This window comes from Myotis lucifugus, unplaced genomic scaffold (genome assembly GCF_000147115.1).
Source record: "Myotis lucifugus unplaced genomic scaffold, Myoluc2.0 scaffold_544, whole genome shotgun sequence".
Classification (NCBI taxonomy): domain Eukaryota; kingdom Metazoa; phylum Chordata; class Mammalia; order Chiroptera; family Vespertilionidae; genus Myotis; species Myotis lucifugus.
Window position 1 is genome coordinate 494055 of NW_005871592.1, and position 12106 is coordinate 506160.

Sequence of the window (12106 nt, forward strand, 5' to 3'; positions counted from 1 at the left end):
AGCACAGGAAGTATCTCCAGGCCTCATCCTCACCTTCCCTTACTGTGGCCGGATCCCGGGAGCGACATTCCCGCCCTGAGTGACCCACAGAGCCCGGGCACAGACCCATCCGAGGGGGGTCGGCCATGAGGGGCTTGGTGGTGAGCGCGCTGATTGGCTGACACTTTGCCTGGCGTGGTGGTTGGCTCCTCCCTCATTTGCCGGGTCTTGAACCACCGGGATGGTGGCAGTCAGTGGATCCTTAGTTTTTCTGTCTCACAAGAAGGTGGGAGAGAGTGGGAGATGTGAAAAGTAGGGAAGACGAGAGCCCGTTCCACCCGGGGCAGCTCTGCCTGCTGGTCCCGGGAGTGGTTCTGACTGTGCCAGGGGCCAGGGACTAGTCTTCCTTGTTGATAAAACTACACTACATCTATAGGGTGTCCCAAAATTCACGCAAGAAGTAATTTTGATAGAAAACACAGGTTTATAATTTAAAATTGTAAATTTTTTATTGATTCATAAAGTATACAGTATAGGGTTATGTATGGAATAGCACATCGGGTAAATGGCCTCCACGGCTTTGCTGGCACATACGCAAAGCTGTGGTCTTCATTGATCTTCATTGTCCCTGCTCCTGGGCCATAATTGGTACTTGGTAATGCTTATCATATTGAAGGGATTGAAATCAAAGGGCAACAGATACTAGAATCTGATTCAATAAACCAAGTAAAATTAGGCTTTTATTTTTTTGTTGTTGTTGTTAATGCTCACGAAAAATTCACATCTTGCGTGAATTTTGGGACACCCTATATTATTAACAAATCCTTCTAAAATCCACACATTTGCCCAGCTGGTCTGGCTCAGAGGTTGAGCGTCAACCCAGGAACCAGGAGGTCACCGGTTCGATTCCCGGTCCAGGGCACATGCCTGGGTTTGGGCTTGACCCCAGTAGGGGGCATGCAGGAGGCAGCTGATCAGTGATTCTCATCGTTGATGTTTCTATCTCTCTCTCCCTCTCCCTTCCTCTCTCTGAAATCAATAAAAACATATTTTTAAAAAATAAATAAAATGCACACGTATCACACAGATAGGTAAGCAGGCAGAGTGGATCCTCGGGGACTGTAGTTGTGAACGTGTGTGCACAGTCTGCCCTCAGTTAACACCAGTTGGACCTCCCAAAGTTCTGTATATAAGTTGGCAAATACAGTAGCATAGTTGTAGCAATTTTTTAAAAAAATCAGAGTCTCGTATTTCTCAGATATCTAACGGACATGTTTTCAGTTCTCTAAAGCTCCCCTGAAGGGCGAGTGTTCTCGAACTGTCCCCCTGGCTCTGGCTCCCAGCCGCCGTCCCTGCATCCTGCCTGCTGTCCGTGTGGGCAGGCTGGGCTCGGCCTCCTGCTGGTCCGCCTGGCTCTGGGCAGCTTCTGCTTGGACAACGGCATTTAGACTAGGTCTGACACTCACCATTTTTTTTACCATTTAAGAATGCAGCACAGTCCTGGTTTTTTCTTTCTCATTGTACCTCTAAATTTAGCATGGTCTTACCTACGGGAAAAAAATGAATGAATAGTTTTATTACCTTCATAGAACAGCTCATTGAAACTGAAGAACATTGAGTGTATGTGGAACAAGGGATTGGACAGGACTGGCCCACAGGAAGGTTAAAATGTTACTGTCTTTTAAAATCAATACAGGTTTTAACTGTCTGATTGATATTCATTTTAAGAGACAGGCCTGGATGGCGTGGCTCTGTGGTTGAGCATCAACCTAGGAACCAGGAGGTCACAGTTCGATTTCTAGTCGGGGCACATGCCCGGGTTACAGGCTCGGTCCCCAGTAGGGGGCGTGCAGGAGGCGGCCGATCCATGATTTTCCTCTCTCATTAATGTTCCTATTCCTCTCTCCCTTTCCCTTCCTCCCTCTCTAGAAGAGAGAGAGAGAGAGAAAGAGAGAAGGAATATAATTTCCCTGATTAAAATTTGCATCGAGAAACGGGTTCCGTTACTGAGTAACCTCTGTTGGCTGAGGCAGTCATTGTTCCTAAACTAAAAATGCCAGAACGATTCCCACTTTCTGTGTTTTCTCCTCAGAGACTTTTCAAATCCATCGAGTTGTCCTGGGCCACAGTCAATATTTTAAAGTCAAAGGGCCGCTTCATGGCCCCCGTCCGGTAAGCAGCCCGCACCCTGCTTCCGTGTCTGTCCGCAGGGGACCCAGGAGCAGGGAGGGTACCGGGAGGAGTGAAGGGGCAGGTACCTTCTCTCCTGGAATGCCAGGTAAATTAAACTGCTCCGTCCACGGACCAACCTATCATCTCCTTCAAGATGAACCCAGAAGCAGGAGTCGGCCTTCTTTTATTCCTGATCAGGAGATTAAAATTGATCACTGGCCACACCAGGGAGCCGGCCGCGGGACCACAGCTCGATGCCCTTAACTAGGACGGGGCTCGCCTCCTGTTCCCCCTAACTGTGCACTTACAAGTTCCAAGTAGGGTCGATGCCGGGTCACCCGGGCTGCGGGCAGCTGTGTGACCTGGCCGTAGTTTGCTGTGGGTTTTTTTTAAAGGATAATGCGGTGAGCCCGGATAGCCACGGGAACAGGTGTACGTTGAAATTTGACAAATGAAGATGTATACTTTCTTTTTTGGAGCTGGCAAACCCCTTCACGTGGAAATAATGAATGAAAATTTGATGGCTGGTTTACCGTAGGTCCAATGACTTGCCGTGGAAGAGGGAAGAAGAACACTTTAATTATTACCCTTTCATCACAGGGAACTGATGGTAGGGCTGCCGGTAGATCTGGGCTTAAAGGAAGACCTTTCAGGAGGCATCAGGCAGATGAAAGCAGGCGTCGTTTACTTACAGTCGTCGGAAAACGGAGCGTAGGTGGGATGATGTGTGAATAATTACCTACTGCTCTTTAAAGCACGTTGGTGTGTGTTTTTTTCTTTCTTGTGAATAAAAAACGACTGTGTTAACATTCAGAACATTTAAAGTACCGCCGATCACTCTATGCTAGGCTAAGCTCCTCCTTCCTCCTCCCTCGTCATGAGATGTATATGCGCTCCTGAGTGTACAGTTCATGGCACGGAGGAAGAAACGTCTGTGAGAGGTTTTCCTGGATTAAATCTGGCTCTGGCGCTAATTTGCTCTGAGAGTTTAGAAAGCTTCTTTTCCTGCCTCGACCTCACCTGTCAGTGAGTCCATGGGTTGAGCATCATGCGTGCACCCCGAAAGGTTGCCGGTTCAGTTCCCGGCGGGGCACTTGCCTGGGTCGTGGGTTTGATCCCCAGTCAGGGAGTGTATGGAAGTCACGTTTATATTTCTCTCCCTAGTTCAGAGCTTCAGTTTTGACAAAAATCTCAGCCTGTGGAAGAAGCCCTTCTAAAGGTTGAGTTGAATCAAACAGGTATCGGAAGGAAGCGGTTTCTTCCCGTGTGTCCCGCAGTCGGCATCTTAGTGGCCCCCTTGTCCCCCTGCAGTTCCTGTAACGGGAAGAAGGTGAACATGTATCTCCAGGAAACCTAGACACACGGTTTCAAATGCTCTGCACAGCGTTCCTCTGAAGCATTAGCAACTTATTCAAAGTTTGCATCTTATTCATCAATGTCTTCATCACTGTCCTCACGTAAACATCATCATTGAAATGACTTCTCTCTGGATGGCAGTGTTGCCCCGGGAGGGTAAACTGTGTCTACACGGAGGTCGTGGGCCCGTCCTGCCATGTGTGTGAGTGGAGGTTCCCAGCATCCCAGGTGGGGAGCGCAGGTGAGCGCTCCTGTCTCAGCCGAATCCTTGCAGCAGCCCTGCCATGGCCTCCGCCCGCCTTCCCGCTGCCTGACTGTCCACGCCACGCACACCCACTGACTCGCCCTTGTTGACCTCAGAGCTGATCCTATCACCTCCCTGCAGGGTCTCCTCAGTGTGACATCCACAATCCTCAGTGTGACCTGCAGGGCCCATGCGACCTGCCCACCTGTGCCCTCCTGTCTGCTCCCCTGACCACACCCCAGGTCCAGGGGCTTGAACTCTGACCCTGCCCTGCCTTTGCCCTTCCTTCCCCGTCTTCCACCACTGGGAGCGCTCACCTCCAGGGACTCAGCGTGGGCGTGGCTGTCCGCAGGCCGTGTGCCCGGAGTTTGGCAGCTCCACTGTGCGTCCCTCTATCAGAGAGTGAACCTGCTATTTCTAACTTTCTGATTACACATCCTGGGAGCTGTGCATCTGCGTATCCCCAGCACCTAGTGTGTTAGCTAGCACATAGTAGGCACTCAGTAAATATGAATGAAGAATCAGTGAAATAAAGTAAGCATCGAAGTTCCTATTCCCAACTGATTGTAATTATAATTTAAAATTCACAGCTGGGCTCTGGCTGGTGTGGCTCAGTGGGTTGGAGCGTCGACCCATATACCGAAAAGTTGCTGGTTCGATTCCCAGCCAGGGCACATACTTAGATTGCTTGTTTGATCCCTGGTTGGGGCGCATAAGGGAAGCAACCTGTGGATGTTCATTTCTCACATCGATGTTTCTCTCTCTCTCTTTCTTTCTCTCTTCCTCATCAATGTCCTCATCACTGTCTTCATCAATTTTATTCATCAATGTCTTCATCACTGTCTTCACGTAAACATCATAATTGAAATGAGTTCTCTTTGGGTGGCAGTGTTGCCCCAGGAGGGTAAACTGTGTTTACCCTCTCCCTCTCTCTTCCTTCTCCTTTCACGAAAATCAATAAACATATTTAATCCTTGGGTAAGTATTAAAAAAAAATCACAGCTGGACCAAATCTAAAAGTGGAACATGATAAACTATATTTTTATTTGGCATTTTTTGGTGATGAAATTTCAGAACTAGATACGTTACAATTATACATCGACTCTGCCAGGTTTTATGTGCTCATATTTAAATAAATTTTAACTGGCACTGAGTTTAAATTATCTGTAGCTTTGTCATCGTTACGGTTGTTGTGGTGGTGTTTTATACTGAAATCGTGTTAAACATCAAGGAAGGTACAAGTGTAAAAGTAATAGGATTTTTAAAAGTTTAAAATACATAAAAGCCAACTCATTTATTAACATTTGTCATACGCCCGCCACTGGGCTAAGCAATTATCATGTTATTGAGATATATTATCTCATGAATCTCCCTGTGAGGCAGGTTTTATAGATAAGGAAATGGAAACTTAAAATTTAAATAACTGATTATGCAAGGTTGCACAGCTGAGGCGCGGTGGAATGGTGACAGGAACACAGGTGCGTCTGATGTCAAACCCGTGCCTTCCCTTCCCCCGGGCCAGCATTCCTACACATTCTTCCCGGTGAGTGACTGGCAGGTGTACCGCGCAGTGTGGCATTGGTGGCCACACTCTCTGAACGTGGAATGGCGTCTGGATAAGAGGGACAGGGTGATGGATTTCATCTTGGCGAGTGTGATTCTTTAACCCACTTGTGAGGCACGGCTCTTCCAGAAGGGACTGCAGGTCTACCCCTCTGTGCACACACACAACGCATGCAGGTACAGAGACACGTGTTTCTTAGAGGCTTGGGTTCCTTGAAAAACCCGGGCCAGGTTCCGGCTCTGCTTCTAGACAACCTCCTGTTTGGTGATGAACACACGGGTTCGAGAAGGTTGACCACGTGGCTCTGAAATTGTTGACCACAGCTGCCCGTCGAGAATGTCTTTGGGAAAGTGACTACTTTGTGGAATTTTCTGAATTCCGAGAAAAGTACTCTCATTTCAAGACTCAACTCAGCAACAAGTCAATAATACTAAATACATTCCAAGAATATTTAAGCATGGGAATAATTTTGTTTCTCTCACTAGAGACCCGATGCACAAAATTCATGCAAGACTAGGCCTTTCTTCCCCCAGCTGCCGGCACTGGCTTCCCTCTGGTACCCAGGACCCGGGCTCCCCTTGCAGACCTGGCTTCGTCCGGAAGGTCATCCAAAAGGACATCTGGTCTAATTAGCATATTATGCTTTTATTATTATAGATGTTTTTGAAGAAATCTATTAAGATACATTTTTCTGCTAAAATTTATAGAATTATAGTAGTGATTTAGAGTAAGATGAATTGGCATAGAAATGCATCACTTGACTCTAAGAGGAAAATGCATAATTAAAATGAAATGACACTGAATTGTGAAATCATTTCAAGATGAAAGACCTATATGGTAGCATAACCAATATCTATGATTGTGAATTGCTTTTTCTACCTGTGAAATTAAGTAATTACAATAATATAGAGCTATAGTATGTTTACTTGTCCCAATAATAGTTCTATAAAGAAAGACATTTTTGTAACTCTTCTATTTTTATTTTATTTTTAAAAATATATATTTTTATTGATTTCAGAGAGAAAGGGAGAGGGAGAGAGAGATAGAAACATCAGTGATGAGAGAGAATCATGGATCGGCTGCCTCTTGCACTCCCCCTACTGATGATCGAGCCCGCAACCCGGGCCTGTGCCCTGACCGTGATTCAAACCCTGACTTCCTGGTTCATAGGTCGACGTTCAACCGCTGAGCCCTCCGGTGGGACTAACTCTTCTATTTTTAAAGATGAAGAGACGGAGGTTTAACGTTTAGTAACTTGAGCATGAACTTGTAGAGAAAAGCTAATAAGCACCATCGTCAGAGTCCATTCGAGGTTGTCTGACCGTGACCCCAGGGGCTGTGCATTGCCCCCCAGAGGTGCCTGGTGAGAATCCAGGGATGAGAGAGCAAAACCTAGCAGCCGGGGGGTCTCCCAGCACAGAGGTGCCCAGTGTGGTGTGAAAGCTGCCCCTTGCTTCCTCGGACTCGCATCGTCTCACTTTGCAGAGCCTGAGGCCAGAGGCCACGGGAGTAATCAGACCCACGGCCCACACCCTTGCCTTGCGTGTCTCCTCTTCGCACTCCAGGACTGTAGCTAAGAGCATGGCTTTCTGGGAACCCGTTTAAGTGCCTGACCTAAATGCACGTGTTGTTAAACATGATTGCCCAGCCCAGCAGCGTGGCTCAGTGGTTGAGCATCAACCTGTAAACCAGGAGGTCACGGCTAGATTCCCGGTCAGGGCACATGCCCAGGTTTGAGGCTGGATCCCCAGTCGGGGGCGTGCAGGAGGCAGCCGATCGATGATTCTCTCTCATCATGGATGTGTCTGTCTCTCTCTCCCTCTCCCTTCCTCTCTGAAATCCATAAAAATATATTTAAATGCACATTATGTTAACAGCGATGGCCTCAGATGGTTGATGTGCAGAATAGTGGAGCCTCCCAGCAGAGTTGTGAAAGCCAGGAGGACAGTGACACAGAGGGGGCTGGCGAGGGCCTGCAGTTAAGAACATATTTGAGTAAACAATGGAGATGTATAATTTTTAAAAATACCTCTGAGGAAGTAAGGGATCCAGCCCGATGAGCGTGTGGTGCATTTGTGGGTGATGAGCCCATTAGTAATACCTCCGAGATCCCATCCACCCAGGGGCCTCCCCCTGCCCGGTGTGTGTGCGTGGTGGCGGCCGTAATGCCTTTCCCGCTGGGCCGTGCACAGGCCCTGCGTTTCGGTGGCGGGTGGAGGGTGTTCCGTTATGGATGGGGATGGAGATAAGTGTTTTAATTACTTTTTTAGTGTCTGTGCTTTTGTATTTGTGTCTCCTCTTCCCTTTTATTTCCTGCTGTTGAGATTATGGCCTCATCGCCACAGCAGGTGGCGGTGGCAAATTTGTTTTCTTTGCAAGCCTGGGAGATTTATTTTGTAATAGAACTGTTCCTTTTTAGTCTTTTATTATTAATGATTTCTTTGCTTTGGCATATAGTATACGTACGGAGTCCTAAATAGTCATCTCCTAGCGCCAGCTAAGAATTCCAGTCGTTAAGGGAAAAACCTTTGCCTCGGGCGTATTGTTTGATTTTTATTTTATTTATTTTATTTTTTGGCTTCACAATGTGAGGATTAAAATGTAAGGAAATTGCTTCATAGTAAAAGCCAGATGAAAATGAGAAACAGAGAAAAGAGAAGGGAGGGGAATGAAGAAAAGAGAAGCGATCCAAGAGGGAAATCATACTGGACTAAATAATGCCACGTAAATAGGTAGAAGTTTTTGACAGTTACAGGAAAGTACGTTGATACAGCTTTACTAAAAGAGGGATTTACAAGATCTTACATTTATATTAAAATTAAATTTTAATTGTTAAAATAATTTCTGCTCATTATGACAATATTAGAATATTACAAAAGTGTAAAGAGAAATGCCTTATCTTTTTTTTTAGTTTAAGGTTGAGTCATGTTGTTTGTTTTCTATGCCCCTTTATATAGAAGGAACAATAGATCAGAAGGCTCCTGAGTATAGAAATGGTTTGTCAGGAAAATAAAAAACACTCAAGGGTGTTTTGCCCATCTTGGAGTCCTTGGGCATCATTTTATTAATTAAAATGAAGTCTCTGTATTTTTCCCCAAATATGTAAAGGCAGTGAACATGATGAGACCAGGAAGGAAGAGCGAGTCACGTCCTCACTTTGTCTCGTGGAATCTCGGGATGTTTTCTGATAGGTGAACAGGCCTCCGGAATTGTAATGATGACACAGTTTATTCCATCCGTGTGACACTGGTTAACGCTCTTTTCTTAACATGTTTCCATGGTCGTCACCTGGACGCGCCCCACATCGGGCCCTGAATTGAGTTCTCATACGAAGTCTCGTGAACCCGTCTCATGGGTGTGATAGGACTTGCGCAGATTTTCTACAGGAAGTTACAAAAGTGACCTGAAGTACATTTTTGCCTTAACTCTGTGGGAACTACCATCTTTGGTTATTTTATTCCCTTCCTCAAGGCTTTTGAAGAAGGTATCATACATCTTACAAATTCAATACAGAAAGCGGGCCTTACTTCAGCACCTGTCAGATCTTTGAAACGGCCCGAGTGCTCGGTACTTCTCTTGGTTCTGGACTTCACTTATTCTATGTTTCCTACAGAAAAATACGTGTGTCATGGGGGAAATCACGGTTTGAATGGTGACTCCCATTCGTAACATCTCTGTCTGGTGATGCGCTAACCAACTGCGTGCTACACGCCGTGCATGCATGTGGTCACGCTGGAGAGGAAGTCGGCGGCAGTTACATGGAACAGATGTACAATGAGGACTCGACAGGTCGATGGGATGAACGCTGTTGGGACGCGGTGATCTGATTTCCCGTGTGTTGCAGGGAATCGCTGCGTTCTTTCTGAATTCAGTCCGAACCCTCAGGACTAAGCGTGCCGGCCTGCAGGGGGGCAGCGGGGACAAGATGGGGAGTTTTATTGACAAAAGAAGCACAATAGGGCTCCATCGATCTCTTCCTAATCAATATATAGATCCTAGGAGTATAGCCCATCTGGCACTATTGTACCTTGGAAATAAGATAGAAGTCCTCTGGGTCATAGGCGTGATCTTTACGTGACAGGTGACGAGCTTTGTGACCTGCTGTGCACTGTGCATGTTAGACCCTCAGGGGAGCGTGTTATTCTCTGCTGGGACCCCAAGTGCCTGGGCTGGATATAGGAACAGTCCATCTTTTCTAGATATTAATTAGATTCATATATTAGTAGATACATACATCTATCATTTTATACCTACATTTACGCATCTTGTAAACACCCATTTAAAGGGCTTCCTGTGGTCCATTCCCATGACTTTTGCCTTTGACAGTGTTCCTGTGACTCTCCTTATCATGTGAGTCTTTATTCTCCATCACTCTTACATTGTGCCCAAGACAGTAGTAATGAGTAATATTTGAAGGTTGCTTGAGACTTATCGTACGGAGTGCTTTTGTGTGCACATCTCTTCCTACGTTTCAGAACAACCCCCTACACCAGGCAGGGCTACCTCCCCTCCAGAATCAAGGAGTTGGAGCGTGAGATGGTGCGTGACTTTGCCCAAGCACAGCGGGGGAGGGGAGGCCATGAGACAGACTCCCGGGTCGGTCTCTGAGGCAAGAACTTGAACAACCCAGGAAACCTGAGAGGGTCTTCATCTTGCTACTTGCCTGGTCTTGAGGCTCCTGTGCTTTGACCGGACGAGGGTAGAGCACCCTTGTCTGGCCACAGCCTCTCAGTGAAGCCGAAGATGCCAAGTTTCATGGGCTCCGCTACCCACCTGCCCAGCACCGACCACTTCGAGGTGTGACAATGTCCACTGTGTGTATCATGGAGGAGATGCACGTTTAAGGTACGCTGTCCACACGTGTCATTTCATTATGTTGAACCAAGGCTTGTAGGGAGAGGATGCAAATAAAAGGAAACATTCACTTCACAGGCATTGTTCTCATTTCATTCTCCCAACAACACGCCGCCGAGGCGGCGGCTGCTCCGGCGGAATAATTGACTTGCCCAAGGTCGCCGTAGAAGTAGAATTTTAATGCAGGAAGCCTGACCTCCGAGCTCTCCTTCTGATTCCATATACGCCGGGTTACAAATAGTTATAGAAGCACGCCAGTCGGCAGGACGGCATCTCTAAAAGATTAAGTGAACGGGAATAAAGACGAAGAACGGTCACGGAGGCATTGCATTAGCAGAGGCGCAGGGGCGTAGCTGGGGGACAGGCCTCGTGTCCCTCCGTGAGTTGGTTTTCCGAGCCTCTTTCATCTGCGATTTTAACGGTCTTCGGCCTGCGCCACGGTCAGTCCCCAGTCCAGGCGGGACCCCGAGGGCTGAGGCCACACGAAAGGCCTTCTTCTTCGAGAAGAAGGTGAAATCCCAGATAGGAAAGTTCTTGGAAAAGTGAGAAACGCAGGGCACTCGCCACTGACTGCGTTTGGCTGTGCTCAGAGTGACCCTGAGGGGAGCCCCTGCCCAGTGGGTTCTGTCTCCTCACATCTTCTTGTGGGACAGCACGGGGTGAGCCTCCAGGACGGTGCGCCCCAGGGAGGGCTCCGTGCCCCTGCTGCCAGCTCTCGTGCCGGGTGCTGCCCTCTCCACCTCCCGTGCCCCCTGATGCCCTTTCCACCTCCCGTGCTCCCTGAGGCCCTCCCCGGCGGCAGGTCTATGTATCGCTGTCTCTCCCACGGCGGCTCAGCTGCCGCTCACGTGGATGCCTCCAAGAACGAGAGGCAGCGCACCAGCGCTCGCTCAGTGCAGTTACCACCGAGGAAGTGACCTGGTAAAGTAACACGCAGACATTCCAGAATCTGAGAGGGCCCCGCCGCCTCCTCCTCGCAAGGCCACGGAGACGCAGCCTGGAAAGCTCACTCCCCCGTTCCTCCCTAGACGGGGCGTGCACAGCGTCTGTGCTGCCTTGTTCTTGCTCACTCAAGTGCGCAGCTTAGCAACTTAACACGAGCACAAAGCATGTCCTGTGCACATCGCCATCCTTTTCTTTTTTAATATATATTTATATTGATTTCAGAGAGGAAAGGAGGGGAGAGAGAGAAAAACATCAGTGATGAGAATCATGGATCGGCTGCCTCCTGCACGCCCCACACTGGGGATGGAGCCCACAACCTAGGCACGTGCCCTGACCAGGAATTGAACCATGACCTCCTGGTTCAGAGGTCGATGCTCAGCCACTGAGGCACGGTGGCCTGGCCACACCACTGGTCTTCCTTCTGTGGTTGTTGCAGAGGGGGAGGTGTTTGGGAAAGAAAGCAGAGATGCGTATTTCAAAGAGCATCAAGCAGTGTGGGATATTGAGTAGCCATTGAAATGGGTTTGTTCAGCTATTTATATTAATGAGCATTTAAATGCAACAGATACTAGCTGGTTTGGCTCAGTGAATAGAGTGTCAGCCTGCGGACCAAAGGGTCCCAGGTTCTATTCTGGTCAAGGGCACATGCCCAGGGTTGGGGGCTCGATCCACAGTAGGGAGCATGCAGGAGGCAGCCAATCAATGATTCTTTCTCATCATTGATGTTTCTATCTCTCTCTTCCTCTCCCTTCCTCTCTGAAATCAATAAAAATATATTTTAAATGCAACAGATATCATTTCAGGTGACTTCACATGAATGAATAAAAGTCAATGCTACTGGATAAAAAAATAGAAAAGAAAGTAACCAGCCAGTCACCACGGGGATGCCCGCACAGAGGAGAACATTCCAGAAAGGGTGGTACCAGGGAGAAGAATCACAAAACAGAGCTACAGCCCCAGGCAGCAGCCAGCCTTCCTCTGCCCCCAGGCGG

At 47.9% G+C, this 12106-nt stretch overlaps 1 protein-coding gene across 1 annotated transcript in view; it reads left to right on the top strand.

Annotated features, from left to right (window-relative positions):
- LOC102429763 (dihydropyrimidine dehydrogenase [NADP(+)]-like) overlaps positions 1–2908 on the top strand; it is a 169144-nt gene extending 166236 nt beyond the window's left edge. The window contains exons 9-10 of the mRNA XM_014446503.2: positions 2072–2151; positions 2631–2908. The gene's annotated coding sequence lies outside the window, so the exon portion shown is untranslated. The remainder of the gene's footprint in view (positions 1–2071; positions 2152–2630) is intronic.
- Positions 2909–12106: the final 9198 nt, after the last annotated feature.